Here is a 12,752-nt window from a genome sequence, read left to right on the forward strand (position 1 = left end):
GTCTGCAGTGGCCAGATCTAAAAATACACGTAGTAAATAGCAAGCCTCTTTGTTTCCATGCTGGATTCTTTCCCACCTCAGCCTGGGTCTGGATTTTGCTCTGCACGAACCAGATCTGGGATGACGAGGAACAGGGACCACATTCCTGAGCTCAGGCTGGTGCAGGCCGCTCCAAGTAAAGCCTCTGCACACGAGTTGTCTCTGCTATTTGAACGCAGGGAGGCCCAGTTCCAGAAAAGAGCAGGAATTTGAGCCCGGCCTTCAGTCTGCAGAAGCAAACAATGGCTCGTTGGGACTTAATTACAGCCCAGTCTGTGCAAGGCAGCAGCCTGCTGCTGTGAGACAGCCCCACAAAATCCCTGGCCACGAGTCACTGTGTGGCTCGTACATCAGGGCAAGGTGGATGTGAAATACGACAGTTTTGGTTTGTGCTGCTGTAAATGATGGTGCAAGGTGCCAGTCTAGCCAGGGAGGATCAGGGCCATGGAAGATTGGGCACAAGGATCAGGGGAGCAGGGCAAAGAAGAACGAGGCCCATTTAAATCTTCCTCCACTTTCTTCCATTAAGTGACCCATGTGGGTTGGCCCCTTAACATTGATTTCCCTGCTGCCTAAGTCCGGACACCCCCTGGGGATTCAGCTGTCTGTGGCGTGGGGTGCCCAGCCCGCCATCCCCACAGCTGGCTGCTCCAGCACCGCTCTGGCTGTGCCACGCCCGCCGCTACCCACTTCTAAGCACCTCCACGCATGGGAGTGAACATCAAGAAAATGGGCCCTGGTGAGCAACTTCTGGTGCTTCTAGGCAGACTGGAGGTGCCCTGGGAACAGTCGCTGTAGTTTCACTGTCTCTGATCCCAGCTGGGGCCAGGGCAGATGATAGATGTCAGTCTGTAGCTGTGACATGAGACGATGAGTCAGGACACCTGGGATCAAGGCCAGGCTCTGATCTGCTGAGCGACTTTGGGCAAGTCGTGTCCCTTCCCTGTGCCTCAGTCCCCCTCCTCCCACTGTGTCTGGCTGGTTTATTTCAATGGTGAGCTCTCTGGGGCAGGGACCATCTCTTCCTATATGCACACCCAGCACAGTGGGGCCCGTCTCAGTCAGGGCCACTGGGTTCTACCCTAATGCTACTAATTAGAGCTCCGTCTGTTTTCAGTGATCATCTCACAGGGCCCAAGTGCTGTCGTTAAAGGACCCTGGGAATAAACATAATCCCAAGCGTGAAGAAGAGACCCTTTGCGTCCTCCCTTCCCCCACCCAGGCAAACATTATCCCTGACCTATTTCCCATCCATCCCTTGCAGCAGGAGGCCAGCTGGGGTACGGGCTGGGAAGCTATTATAATGTAATAGATCATTACAAAGCGCCAGGGAGCAGTGGCAAATTCCCATCCCTGCAGCACTGGGGAAGGCAATGGAGGCAGGGGGAGATGGGTACATTGAGGGAGGGAGTTATAGAGGTTTTGAGCTTTGCTGATAGGACATTTAGTTTTTCATTAGGCATCAAGTGCCGGGAGATTTGTCCAGGTCAGTGTTTGAGTCCCCAGCAACGGCTCTGCCCGCATTCAGCCCGCCTGTCCGGCAGAGCTTGGCCAAGGTGGCATTTGGACGGCAAAGGAAAGCAACACAGGTTTCCCCTTTGGCTCATGGAGGTGCTGTTAAGGCAGGCAGTGGAGCCTGCTGAGCTGCAGGAGACCTGGGGTCTAGTCCCAGCTTTGCCCTTGGGTAAATCTTTATGCCTCGGTTTCTCCGTCTGTAAAACAGGGGTGACTAGACTGACCAGCTTGGAAAGCAATGGATGAAAAGCTGCTGTGAAAAGTGCACAGTGATGATAATCGTAACAGCAGCAAGGGATAGCGCCTGGCCGCCAGCAGAGACAGACTAGACTCACGACCTGCGTTTTCCCAGGCCAGGCCTGTCCTGCAACCGTTAGCACAGCCCTGTGGGCATGGGGACGATCTGCAACAGAAGCCGTTATACTGGCACATCCGTGCTTTTGCTGGCTCAGCTGGTTTCACTCAGGGAGGCTGGCTTAGGGCAGCTGCACCCATTTTTCCCCTCAGTGGCCCAGCAAGGCCCTGCGCTCTCTCTCAGGAGGCCAGCTCCTCACGCACTGCTTTTCTGGGTGGAGCCCTTCTGGTTGGGGTACCTCCAGCAGGGTGACCAGACAGCAAGGGTGAAAAATTGGGACAGAGGATAGCGGGTAATATGAGCCCATATAAGAAAAAAACCCAAATATTGGGACTGCCCCTATAAAATCGGGACATCTGGTCACCCTGACCTCCAGGCTGCACTGTTCCCTGCCATGTGTTTAGGTTGCCCAAGACACCTGCTGGCTTTCTCTCTGGAGAAATTGCCTCTTTCCACCTGCCTGTTCAGTACTATTACCCGGTGTCCTTGCTACCATTATAAGGTACCCCGCAGCACTTCCTAGACACATCTGCTTTAGTCTCAAGGTAAAAGCATTACAGATTAAACACATGCAAAACAACTAAAGAACCTCCACACCTGCTGATCAGCTCACCAGGATTCCTCTCACCCTTCTCATGGATTCTGGCAGTAGGAGTCCTTCGGACACCCATCTCTTGTTGGTACAAGTTCATCACAGCTTCAGCTCTGAATAACTGCTCCGTCTTATGAGGCCTCAGTAGGCCCTGTCCTTCCAACCCTTCCCAAAGGGCCCTGGGGTCCTATCCGTTTGCTGGATCGGGGAGAAGGCCCTGAGCCAGTTTAAAACCAGGCTCTTTATCCAAAAACCCTTCCTCCAGCTGTTGGTCCCTGGAGAATCCAGTTTGAACCAGTATATGTGACCGGTCTCCAGGGGGGCGGCTTCTCTGGAGTTGTTACAACCTGCATGAATTTGCCTAATCACCCTCTGCTGATCTCCTATTTACCCTTCCTATGGAAACAATACTGAACATACAATTCCACATTAACACACACACACACAATTGCATTTTTAATAAAATGGATCCCAACAGGGCCGGCTCTACCATTTTTGCCGCCCCAAGCAAAAAACAAAAAAGCCACTCGGACTGTGCTACCCCAAGAATGGCCGGAATGCCGCCTTTTAGCATGTGCTTCCTCTGCTGGTGCCTGGAGCTGGCCCTGGATCCCAAAGATGTTAACCGAATTCAATAAGATTGAACTTATGTTCATTCCGGAGACTGCAGAAAATTGTCAGCCTGTCACAGCCAATGGAAGATGTGAGGACTTTGCCGGTACAAGTGAACGGCTGTATTTCCTCTGGCCCTAAACTGTGAGCTCCTGGAGGCAGAGGCTGTCTGTGTGGTATGTACGCATACAGCATCTAGTGCCATGGTGCCCTGATCCTGCCTGAGGCCTGCAGGCATCGCTGAAATACAGACAATAAATAGTAATAACCATTCTGAGCTGTGCATGGATACTCTTTTTACAAAGGGCCCAAACTAACTCTCAGATTCAAACAGTGCAGTACTCGGGGGTGTTCCGAGCCCATTTGCTGAACTTCATTTGCTGGCAGCAGTAGTAGGCTGTTATCCTCTTACACGGACCAGGTCACTGGTGGGCTCGACACGCACTTTCCCACCGTGTTCCATTTGCACGCCATCACAACTTGCACATTCTGTGTCTTGAGCCTTCCTCCACAACCCTGCCGCGACGTCTTTCGGACGGAAGGATTCCAAAGCACCACAGGGATCGCTAGGTGGCTTCTGAGTGGAATGTAAATCTGCAGTTACTTCCGTGACATCCATGGCCTGTGTCTGCATTGACCCGGGGCTCGTTGAGATTAGACACTGGTCCCGTGTGCAGGGGTTGCGTGATCATACTGGAAAAGGCACGAAGGATTGTACCCTTGGTGTGTTCTCCTGGGCCTTGTCCCACAAAAGGGGGCTCCCACCCCTTCCCTGTGGGGGGACAGCCAGTTTAAATTCTCTCATCCTTCATTCCACCCCGTCACTCCTAGATGTGGCCCTTCGTGCCAAATTATTCTTCTTCTCCTCGGGTGTTTACCCCCCTCAAATGGAGCCCCCCGCCCCAGAAATGCAGCCACCTCTGGGGTGGAGGGTGGCTGCTGATGAAGGAGGTAAAGCGGGGAGAATCTGTGCTGCTTTCCACAGCAGGGATTGGGGCATTTACGTAACAAATTCAACAGGGTTTGAACTAGCTCAGCCACTTGAACTAAAGGTAGCAGTAGTAGGATGTTATATGCTTCTGTGGAGCAGTAAGTGGAGAGGGTGTGGGGGAGGGAGGTTTGACTCACATTTTCCAAGTGTGTTCCATTTACACACAATTTACAACTGGCTGGCTCTGGCTGGCACTGTGACCTGCATGTGGTGCAGAAGGAGAAGTCACACAGGGACTGAACGTACCTTACAGCACATGCTTGGGAGCTGAAGAGCCAGGAGCTGGCCGAGAACTGTGATGAAGCTGCAGTTTCACTGCCAAAAAAGAGGGGAAGTGAAAACATTTGAAATAAACCTTGTTGGCGGCGGGGGGTGGGGAACGCAAACGGAGGAACGAAGCAGAAGAGCTTTGGAGACATCGCCGCAGGGGTGGGCAGGAAAGCACATACCCACAATCCTTTGGCGTTTGAAGTCTGTGTCCCCTGGGGGTGGCTAGTCCAAATAAAGAGCTGTGCTCAGAGAGGCAGCAAAATTAACGAAGGAAATGCACAGGCGATATGACAGCGGGGAGGTTGTGACAGGGCGGCTGGGGGCAGGATAGGGCCAGGCCTTGATCTGGAGCACCCCAGTGACCTGCTGTGCGACCTTGGCCAAGTTCCTTCCCATCTCTGTTCCTCCCACCTGTCATCTGTTTAGATCATGAGCTCCTGGCTCTCACTCTGTGTCCGTGCAGCGCCTGGCGCCACAGGGTCCTAAACTCAGTTAGAAACTCGAGCTGTGACAGGCATTAAAAAATTAGCAGCATTACAGCAGCTCCCCTTCCACTGCACTTGAAACAAACATCTGCACAAGATTACTTCACGCTGTTTAGCGCTACGGGGCTGCCCAGCCACGGATCTCAAAGCACAGCTTCATTTTAGAGACAGGAAGACTGCAGCACAGAGAGAAAGTGACTTACCCAAGGGCCTACCGAAGCCAGTGGTGGAGATGGGCAGAGAACCCCGGAGTCCTGAGAGGTGAGCTATCACCTGCCGCATTTGAGAATGTTCAACTCTTTCCTCTCTGTGTTGTTTACAGTAGCTTCCTGGGAGCCACACCCTGAAATCTGTTTCCTTCACAGATATTTCTCCAATGCAAACAGTGGTTTGTTATTGTAGGGCTCTATACACTGGGCACCACGCACTGTTGTGTTAACAAAGGGTTACCCTGGAGAGTTAGCTGCATACACTCCTTTGTCATTGTTGGGCTTAAGCACAAGTTATGCACATGGGTTTGTTATTGTAGGGTCGCCCATGAGGGTGGGGCAGCACTCTCTGCCATTTGATTGTAGGGCTGCTAGGGGGCAGTGGGCTGAAGACCCTGGGATACTTTAATACTTGCTTATAGAAATGAAAAGAGTCATTGGAACCCTGCAAGGAACAAGGGGCTGTGAGCGCTGGAGCTGTTACGTGCAGTGTTCCAAAAATTCCCTTGAGTTTCATAGGCAAGTATTGCAGTATTATTGTAGGGTCACTAGTGAGATGAAGACCCCGAGATATTAGTGTACGATTAGTCATCTGAGCTGAGATGGACAGTTTGGCTCACGAAAAAAAAATGCTCAAGTGTTGGGTTGTTTTTTTTAATGTAAAAAAGTATCTGGATGGTGCCCTCGGGATGGGGACACATAGGTGACAAGTGAGGCTAATGCCAGTTAGAATCTGAAGTGTCCAGCAGCATCAGGCAGAAGCAGGCTGGTGAGAGGAGCCTCGAGTTATTATTTATTAATAGCACCCAGGAGCCCCAACCAAGGGCCAGGGCCCCGCTGTGCCTGGCGCTGTACACACAGAACAGAAAGGCAGACCCTGCTCCTAAGAACTCACTCGCTCCTCTCTTTACGTTATAGTCGCCCCTCGATGCACGACTCGCTCCCTGCAACAAAAGCTGCTATTGCAATTTCATTCTCCGCGGTCCGGCTGCACCCCTGCTCTGGCTCTCGGAGGGGAATTGCCCTCTGGGGCCCATGTCCAGTCAGACAGAGAAAGCAGACGCAGCAAAGCCCACTCCACTCCTAAAACTTCTGGCCATAAGTTCCATCCCTCCACACCATGATCCCAGAGGCCATGGTGCTCTGGCTCAAAAATCAACACAATTGGGCCATGCTGCAGCTAACATCCCAGGGGCAGCAGAGGAATCCTGGTACCTCCTTACATGCAGGAAGACTGGAATTGCCTCACGGCACTGAGCTGAGGCAAGAGCACAGGACACACCGGCCCCACCCCAGCAGCAATAGGCTTAGGGGCAGAGCTGGCAATGGGTTAACTCTTTAGCTGCTGCTACTTACACATCGCACCCACCAGCGCTAGGCCATAGCAGCCCTATTGTGCCTGGGGCAAGTGAATGGGACTGGAAGGCGAGTGTGACTGCCGGCGCTCTGGTCACTGGAGCATTTGGAGATGCATCCAGGCCCAGTGCTCCAGGCACCTCGTGCCGTCACTTACGCCAGGGCATGTAGGAAGCGGAACTGGAACTGGGGAAAGAGGAGCGGCCCAGTTGGGTGGGGGCCCAGGTGTACAAGCTGGTGGTCAAGCTTTACTGCTGGCGTGCTCCATAAAGCTCTCCTCCCTCCAGCGCTGCCTCCCTGCCCACGCCTTAGGGACAGTGTCACGCAGCAGGGCAGTGTTCTGCATGCAGGTTGCACTGGTAAGAGGCTGCCTACGGTGCAGGGGAGTCAGGTGCAGATTGCAGACGAGCCAAGAAGCTCTCTACGCCCCATGCTGAACTTGCGGCCACGCCTAGGGCAGGAGGGGAACATGGCCTAGGAACAAGACAGCTGATGGCAGGAAGCAGAAAACCATCCAGGGAGGCAGGATGGAGTTGCCAGGGGTGGGCCAGGTCATGAGGCTCTTTGAAAAAAGTGTCCTGGGATCCTAGAGTGAATCAGGACCACGTCACAGCCAAAAGGCAAAACTCGGAGCAGCACGGCAGTCACCGGAAGCAGGGGGGGCATTGGAGCAGTCCATGGGGAGAGGGCCCTACATCCTGCTTCCTGCAATATAGCGCTCCTGAACACCACACTGGCCAGCACTAACACCCAGGGGAGAGCATCCCCTGCTGAGCCCCGCTTCCTCCAGCACTGAGCCCTGACCACCACACTGAGGCAGTGGGGTCAGCCCCGATTAGGGGAGAATGCCCCCATCCCTGCAGCACAGCGTTCCCTAGGCGCCAATGCCCCAGCCTGGTGCTAAGGGTTTTACTTGTAACAACAGCCGGGGCAACCTACCCACCCGGTAGGGTGAATATCACATTCCCTGTCATTTGCATCCCACGGAGGCAGGCTGTGGAATTACTCATCGCTGCCATGCAAAGAAACACAAAGTAGACGACAGGCTCCGCTCCACCTCTGGGGTTTCCGGTGCAGCCGGTGCTGTGGTTTGCATGGCGTGATCGCCCCTGGGGCAGCTGGAGTGGTTCAAAGGCAGCGAGGGACGCTGAAATCATCCATCTAGAGCAGTGGTTCTCAAAAAAAAAATTTTTCGCGGACCACTTGAAAATTGCTGAGGGTCTCGGCGGACCACTGAATGATCTCTCCCAGTGTTTGTACTGTGAGCTAACTATTGTAAAGTGCTTTGGATAAAAGCATTATATTAAAAAAACACCTTAATGATTAATGGTTTTTTGTTTTACAAATAAAAGCACTCAACTCATATTTTAATATCAATAGTCTTACCTTTCTAATGCGATGGACGTGCCCTCTCTCTCCCGCCGCAGCACCCCCGAGCTGGGGCTGGGAAGTAGAGGGGTCTGTACCCCACTGCAGCAGCCCTCGAGCTGGAAAGAAGGGCCGTCTCTCCCCAGCAGCCGTATCCCTGGAGCTGGGGAAAGTCACCTCTTTCTCTGGTCGCTGCAGCCCTGCATATCCCAAATTCCTCCCACCCCCTCTTCTCACCCCACTGCTCCCTCCCACCTGCCCCTATTCCCCCCAAGGCCACCACCTCACCTTACATATGTGCTATTTCCAGGGTCCAGGTGTGATGCAGTAGGGAGCAGGGTGGATTGACCTGGGAATGTCATTTAGTTTTAGGGGGACTGTCTGCATGGGGGATGGGAGAGCAGGGGGTGACTTTAGGTGAGGGACGATACCTGAGCCAGGAGGGGGGTGGGGCGAGTCAACACCTTTGCCTGGGAAACTGGACAAAGAGAGAGGGGGAGAGGAGGAGCAGGACAGAGCCTGCTGGAGGGGTTCTTGGTTTCAGTTTTGGGCTGGCTGGGAAGAGGCAGGGAACCCCAAGTCTGGAGTCTAAGATCCTTGTCCCCCAGAGGAACCTGGCTGGGAGGTCCTGGTTGTACCTACAAGCCCTGCTTGGGACTGTGTTCCTCTTGTCTAATAAACATTCTGTTTTACTGGCTGGCTGAGAGTCACAGTGAATAGCAGGAAGTGGGGGGTGCAGGGCCCTGACTCCCCCACACTCCGTGACACCAGGGCCCACCACTAATTAGGTGGGTGGCCCTTCATTCTTTTGTGTGAGGCCACCCAGGCATGCACGTTAGAGGGAACTATCCGTGGACCACTTGAATAGAGCTTATGGGCCACTGGTGGCCGCGGATCAGTTTGAGAACTTCTGATCTAGAGGAATATATCACCACACCAGCTAAACGCCTTTGTCTCAGGCACCAATTCACCCTCCAGCCATGCCTCTGAGTTAGTTATTATTCCCATATACAGATGGGGAAACTGAGGCAGGAATCCCAGCCCCTGCCTGAGGTTGCCCAGGAAGCCTCTGGCAGAGGTGGGAGCTGAAGCCCAAACATATTGGCTCACAGTTCGGGGCACTGGTGGCCAGGCTAACCTTCCTCTAAGAGGGACCCCAGGCCCTGTGCTGTTGGCACATAGGCACCACTCACTCCCCAAGGTTGGGAATTGCTGCCAGCAGCCCTGCCCACCTCACCAGCCCTGCTGCAGGGGCCATGGCAGGGCAGGATGGAAATAGGGGAGGGGCTGCAGCACTCTGTGCTAGAGGGATTTGGGGCTGCACTGTCCATATCTGTGGGAGGAAGGGACATACTCAGGGCCCTACAGCAAGGCAGTGGCAGAGACAGGCCTAGAAGCCTAGGGCATGGTGACTCCTAGCCCAGGGTACTGGCCCACTGCCACCCCTCTCTGTGCTGCCTCTCTAGTGTGGACAGCAAAGCTGGGTGGGGCAGGGCAGGGCATAACAAGGAGGAAACTGACCAATGATTAAAATGCACCAAGGCCCAGGCTTGAAAATCCAGCTTCAATGGGGCAGCACAAGGTGCATCACTACCTGCAGAAAAGCGCAGACAAACCAGCAGAGTCCAGGCTGCATCCCGACCTCCCCCCATCCCTGCCTGGAAAAATCATCTCCCTCCCTCCCTCCCGGGATTCCCCCAAGCTGGCTTTGGGAGGCCTCAGCAGTGTGGGCACCAGTTTCCGTCCTCTCCTGCCTGCACAGCCTTTTACCCTGCATCCAAATCCATCCATGCCCACGTAGGCATCCGGATCTAAGCCACCTGCCACTGCTGGGCCTGAGTCACAAGGGGGGCCTATCTGCATCCCCTACTGCTGCCCGCCATTGCTGGCACACTGGGTGAAAGCACAGAGCTGGGACAGACCTACCCACCATATTCAGCTCCTCTTATTCCTCCAGGACAGGCTCAGCCCCTAGGGTGCATCCCCCAGGTCCTGGGGAGACCCCCTCCACTTTCTGGGGATACATCTCCCCCTACTTTTCTCTTTCCCCATGCCCCTGCTCCACCCGGTGCACACAGATCCTGCTGCCCCAAACCCCCTTCTTGACATTAGGCCTTTCAAGGGTGGGCAGGTTTGGCCCTTCCACCCCCCATCAATCCTCTACCCACCTGACCATCCCCATTGCTCTTTGCCGAGTGCCCTGCAGAGGGTGACTCCAGCTTCTCAGGGCCAGGACAGCTCAGAGCTCAACAGGATGAGCCAGGAGCAGAGAGCTTCCAGGATCAGAAGTGGGGGCCTGGGATGCTGTTGGTAGCTCCAAAGATGCAATGGCCTCTTCCAGCAGAGGGGGGGGGGGCTAATGATCCCAGAAAGTGGCATGATCCCATGGCTAGCAGGGAAGGAATCACAGGGGACCCTCCCCAGTCAGATACCCGCCCCAGCCAGGCTGGGGCAAGTCCCCTCTTTAGTCATAGCCTGGGCAAGTTCCAATCCTCCCACTCCCCCCGCAGAGAAACACGTAAGAGCTCCCTCCACAGCAGGCCTAGGTCATAGGTGTAAGGAGGTAGCTCAGGCTCCATGCCCCTTTTGCGCTTTATCGCCGCCCCCCCTTGGAGCTGCCGGTTAGTGCCCTTGGGAGTGAGTCCCCACCTGACACTCACTGGCTTCCAGAGGCGAGGGGGCAGCCAGCTGTGATACAGGTTAGTGCGGCAATCAAGGGGAAACAACCCCACCCGCTCCAGGCAAAAGAATAAAATTCCCCCCAAATCCAAAGGAAAAATAAAAAGCCTAAAACGAACTGCCCCCACCCTGCCCAAGCCTGGCTGCTCACTCCCTAGTGCACCAGAGAGAGCAGGCATGGGGAGGGACCCCAGACAGAGGGAGCTGGGCCTCTCCCCAGTGATATTGCCAAAGGCAGAGGCTGGGAGCCAGGGATCACTGAGTCCCATTGGCATCTCCCTGCGCACCCTGGGACAGGGTCATTCGCTGATTAGAAAGCATAGCGTGTTACGAAGTAGTGTGCACGAGGTCAGGGCCGAGCGGGTTTGGCCAGCGTCCTGGGAATGGACAGGTCAGGGGCTTAGGGATACGATTCGCTATAGGGGCAATTCAATGCAACCCCAGGGCTCCTGCTCAGAGTAGGTTGCACCTGTCAGCGCCAACGTGAGCCTGAAGATCTTGGTGGGTGGAGTTCTCAGGGGTCTAAGTACCACTGGACTGAAATGAGATTTGGAGATCTGAATCCTATCCAGTCTCCATTGCCTTGCACCTTGTGTAGTCGTTTACACCAGAGTGACACTCCCAGGCCACTGCAGTAGTGATTCCCTACCCACTGTGAACTAGTCCGTGTAAATGACTGCACGAGGTGTGGGGTGGCAGAGCAGCAGTCCTCTGCTTCCGTACAAACGTTAGCTTGAGCTGAACTGCTTTGGGCTCAGCCCCAATCTCATTCATGCTGGCGTGACTCCACTGGAACGGCACCAGGTTTATACAGGTGCAAGAGAAGAAACGGACAAATTTGCCAAGGGTCTTGGTGCATTCTCCATTACTGGCAATTTTTACATCGAGATTGGATGTTTTTCTAAAAGCTCGGCTCTAGGCCCATGCTATCCAGGAAGCCAGAGGAGATGAGCACAATGATCCCTTCCGGCCTTCAAATCTATGAATAAAGCCTAGATGTCTTTAAACAAATCAAACCTCCCTTCCCTTCCAATAGCTAGTGCTTAAAGCCCCAGCTTGCCTGAGGCAGATACCACCCTACCTCAGACTGGTTGTGAAAATAAAGACGTTCCCAGGCGTTGTAAGCAGGTAGAAAAACTGGAAAACGTGACTTTGAAAGGCTCAAACCAGGCTGCAAATAGAAAGGACCTAAATGTATTGTTTTATTATTTTTAAACTGTCATGATTTTTAAGCCAATCTTCTGATTTTTGGGGAATGGAATGGAATGCCGCAATTAGCAATCTCCCCCCCCCCAGTGCCCTGGCAACCCAAAGCTGCAGCAGAGACAACCTGAAAGTGAAACTGATTAGCACCACATGTGAAACTGGCATGCGTAAACTTCACTGATGGAGGGAGATGTATCAAGCAGGACGCAATCTGCCTGCACAGTGGAATTGCTGTTTGGATTGTTAAAGTCTTTCCATTTCTACTCTGTGAGGCTTCACCCACTGCCCCGGCAGAGCCAGCCATTTGCGATACAGGATTTCCCTTTTAAGTTTTCCTGCTCTGAAGCTCTGCCAGCAGATTTTGGCTTGACCCTGGGCTGCTCCCTGAAGACAAAGTTTCAGTTTGCCTACACACAAAACGACAAACTGCTGCATGATCAGGCTTGAAGCTGAACCTACCTCCTAAGCAAACAATGAAGGGAGGGGGAGGGAGAGTCAAAACCCTCTATAACGTGGTCCCAATCCTACTGTCAGAGCCACATGGGCAAACTCTGCCACTATGGGAGTCCACACAGGCACATGGGTCACAGCCCAGATGGCCCTGATTGCGCTATCATGCCAGGTCACGTTTTAATCCAGTGGGGGAGAAAGTCCTCAGACCCACGTGGGATGGTGTTAAAGGCCTGTCCTGATACCCCTCTCTGCCTGTGGTTGGGAGCAAGCGGAGGGGCACCTTTCCCAGGGCAACAACTATGACGAGCCCTGCCAGGATCCTGAGGAGGCTGGGCCAGGGAGACGTGCTAGGGAACTTCACCAAGATGGGCTTTTTACGGTACCTGAAAATTGCCCCAGTGCAGCCAGGCAGTGATTCCTTACACTGATGCAGCCCAGAACACAGATGCTGATGGCTCCAACCTCACAGCATCCCCCTTCCAGGTTCTGATCAGCCCAGCTTACAGTGACAATGGGGGGAAAAAACACAGACACAGGGGGCTTTTCTGACACTCGCCCCAGGTCACTCCATGACGCAGTGGTGGCAAATGAAATAAAACCCAGGAGTCTCCGGCTTTAACCA

The 12,752-nt window shown here is 53.9% G+C and overlaps 1 long non-coding RNA gene across 2 annotated transcripts; it reads right to left on the bottom strand.

Moving 5' to 3' along the window:
• Positions 1-2,646: 2,646 nt before the first annotated feature.
• Positions 2,647-5,474, bottom strand: LOC115639412. 2 transcript variants are annotated; one of them, XR_003997661.1, is made up of 3 exons: positions 5,063-5,474; positions 4,351-4,419; positions 2,647-3,806 (listed from the first exon to the last, which is right to left on the bottom strand). It is a non-coding gene; the product is annotated as an uncharacterized LOC115639412 (long non-coding RNA). The 2 variants fall into 2 exon arrangements; XR_003997660.1 differs by having other exon boundaries at positions 4,242-4,419.
• Positions 5,475-12,752: the final 7,278 nt, after the last annotated feature.

Source organism: Gopherus evgoodei, chromosome 24 (assembly GCF_007399415.2).
Source record: "Gopherus evgoodei ecotype Sinaloan lineage chromosome 24, rGopEvg1_v1.p, whole genome shotgun sequence".
Lineage (NCBI taxonomy): Eukaryota > Metazoa > Chordata > Testudines > Testudinidae > Gopherus > Gopherus evgoodei.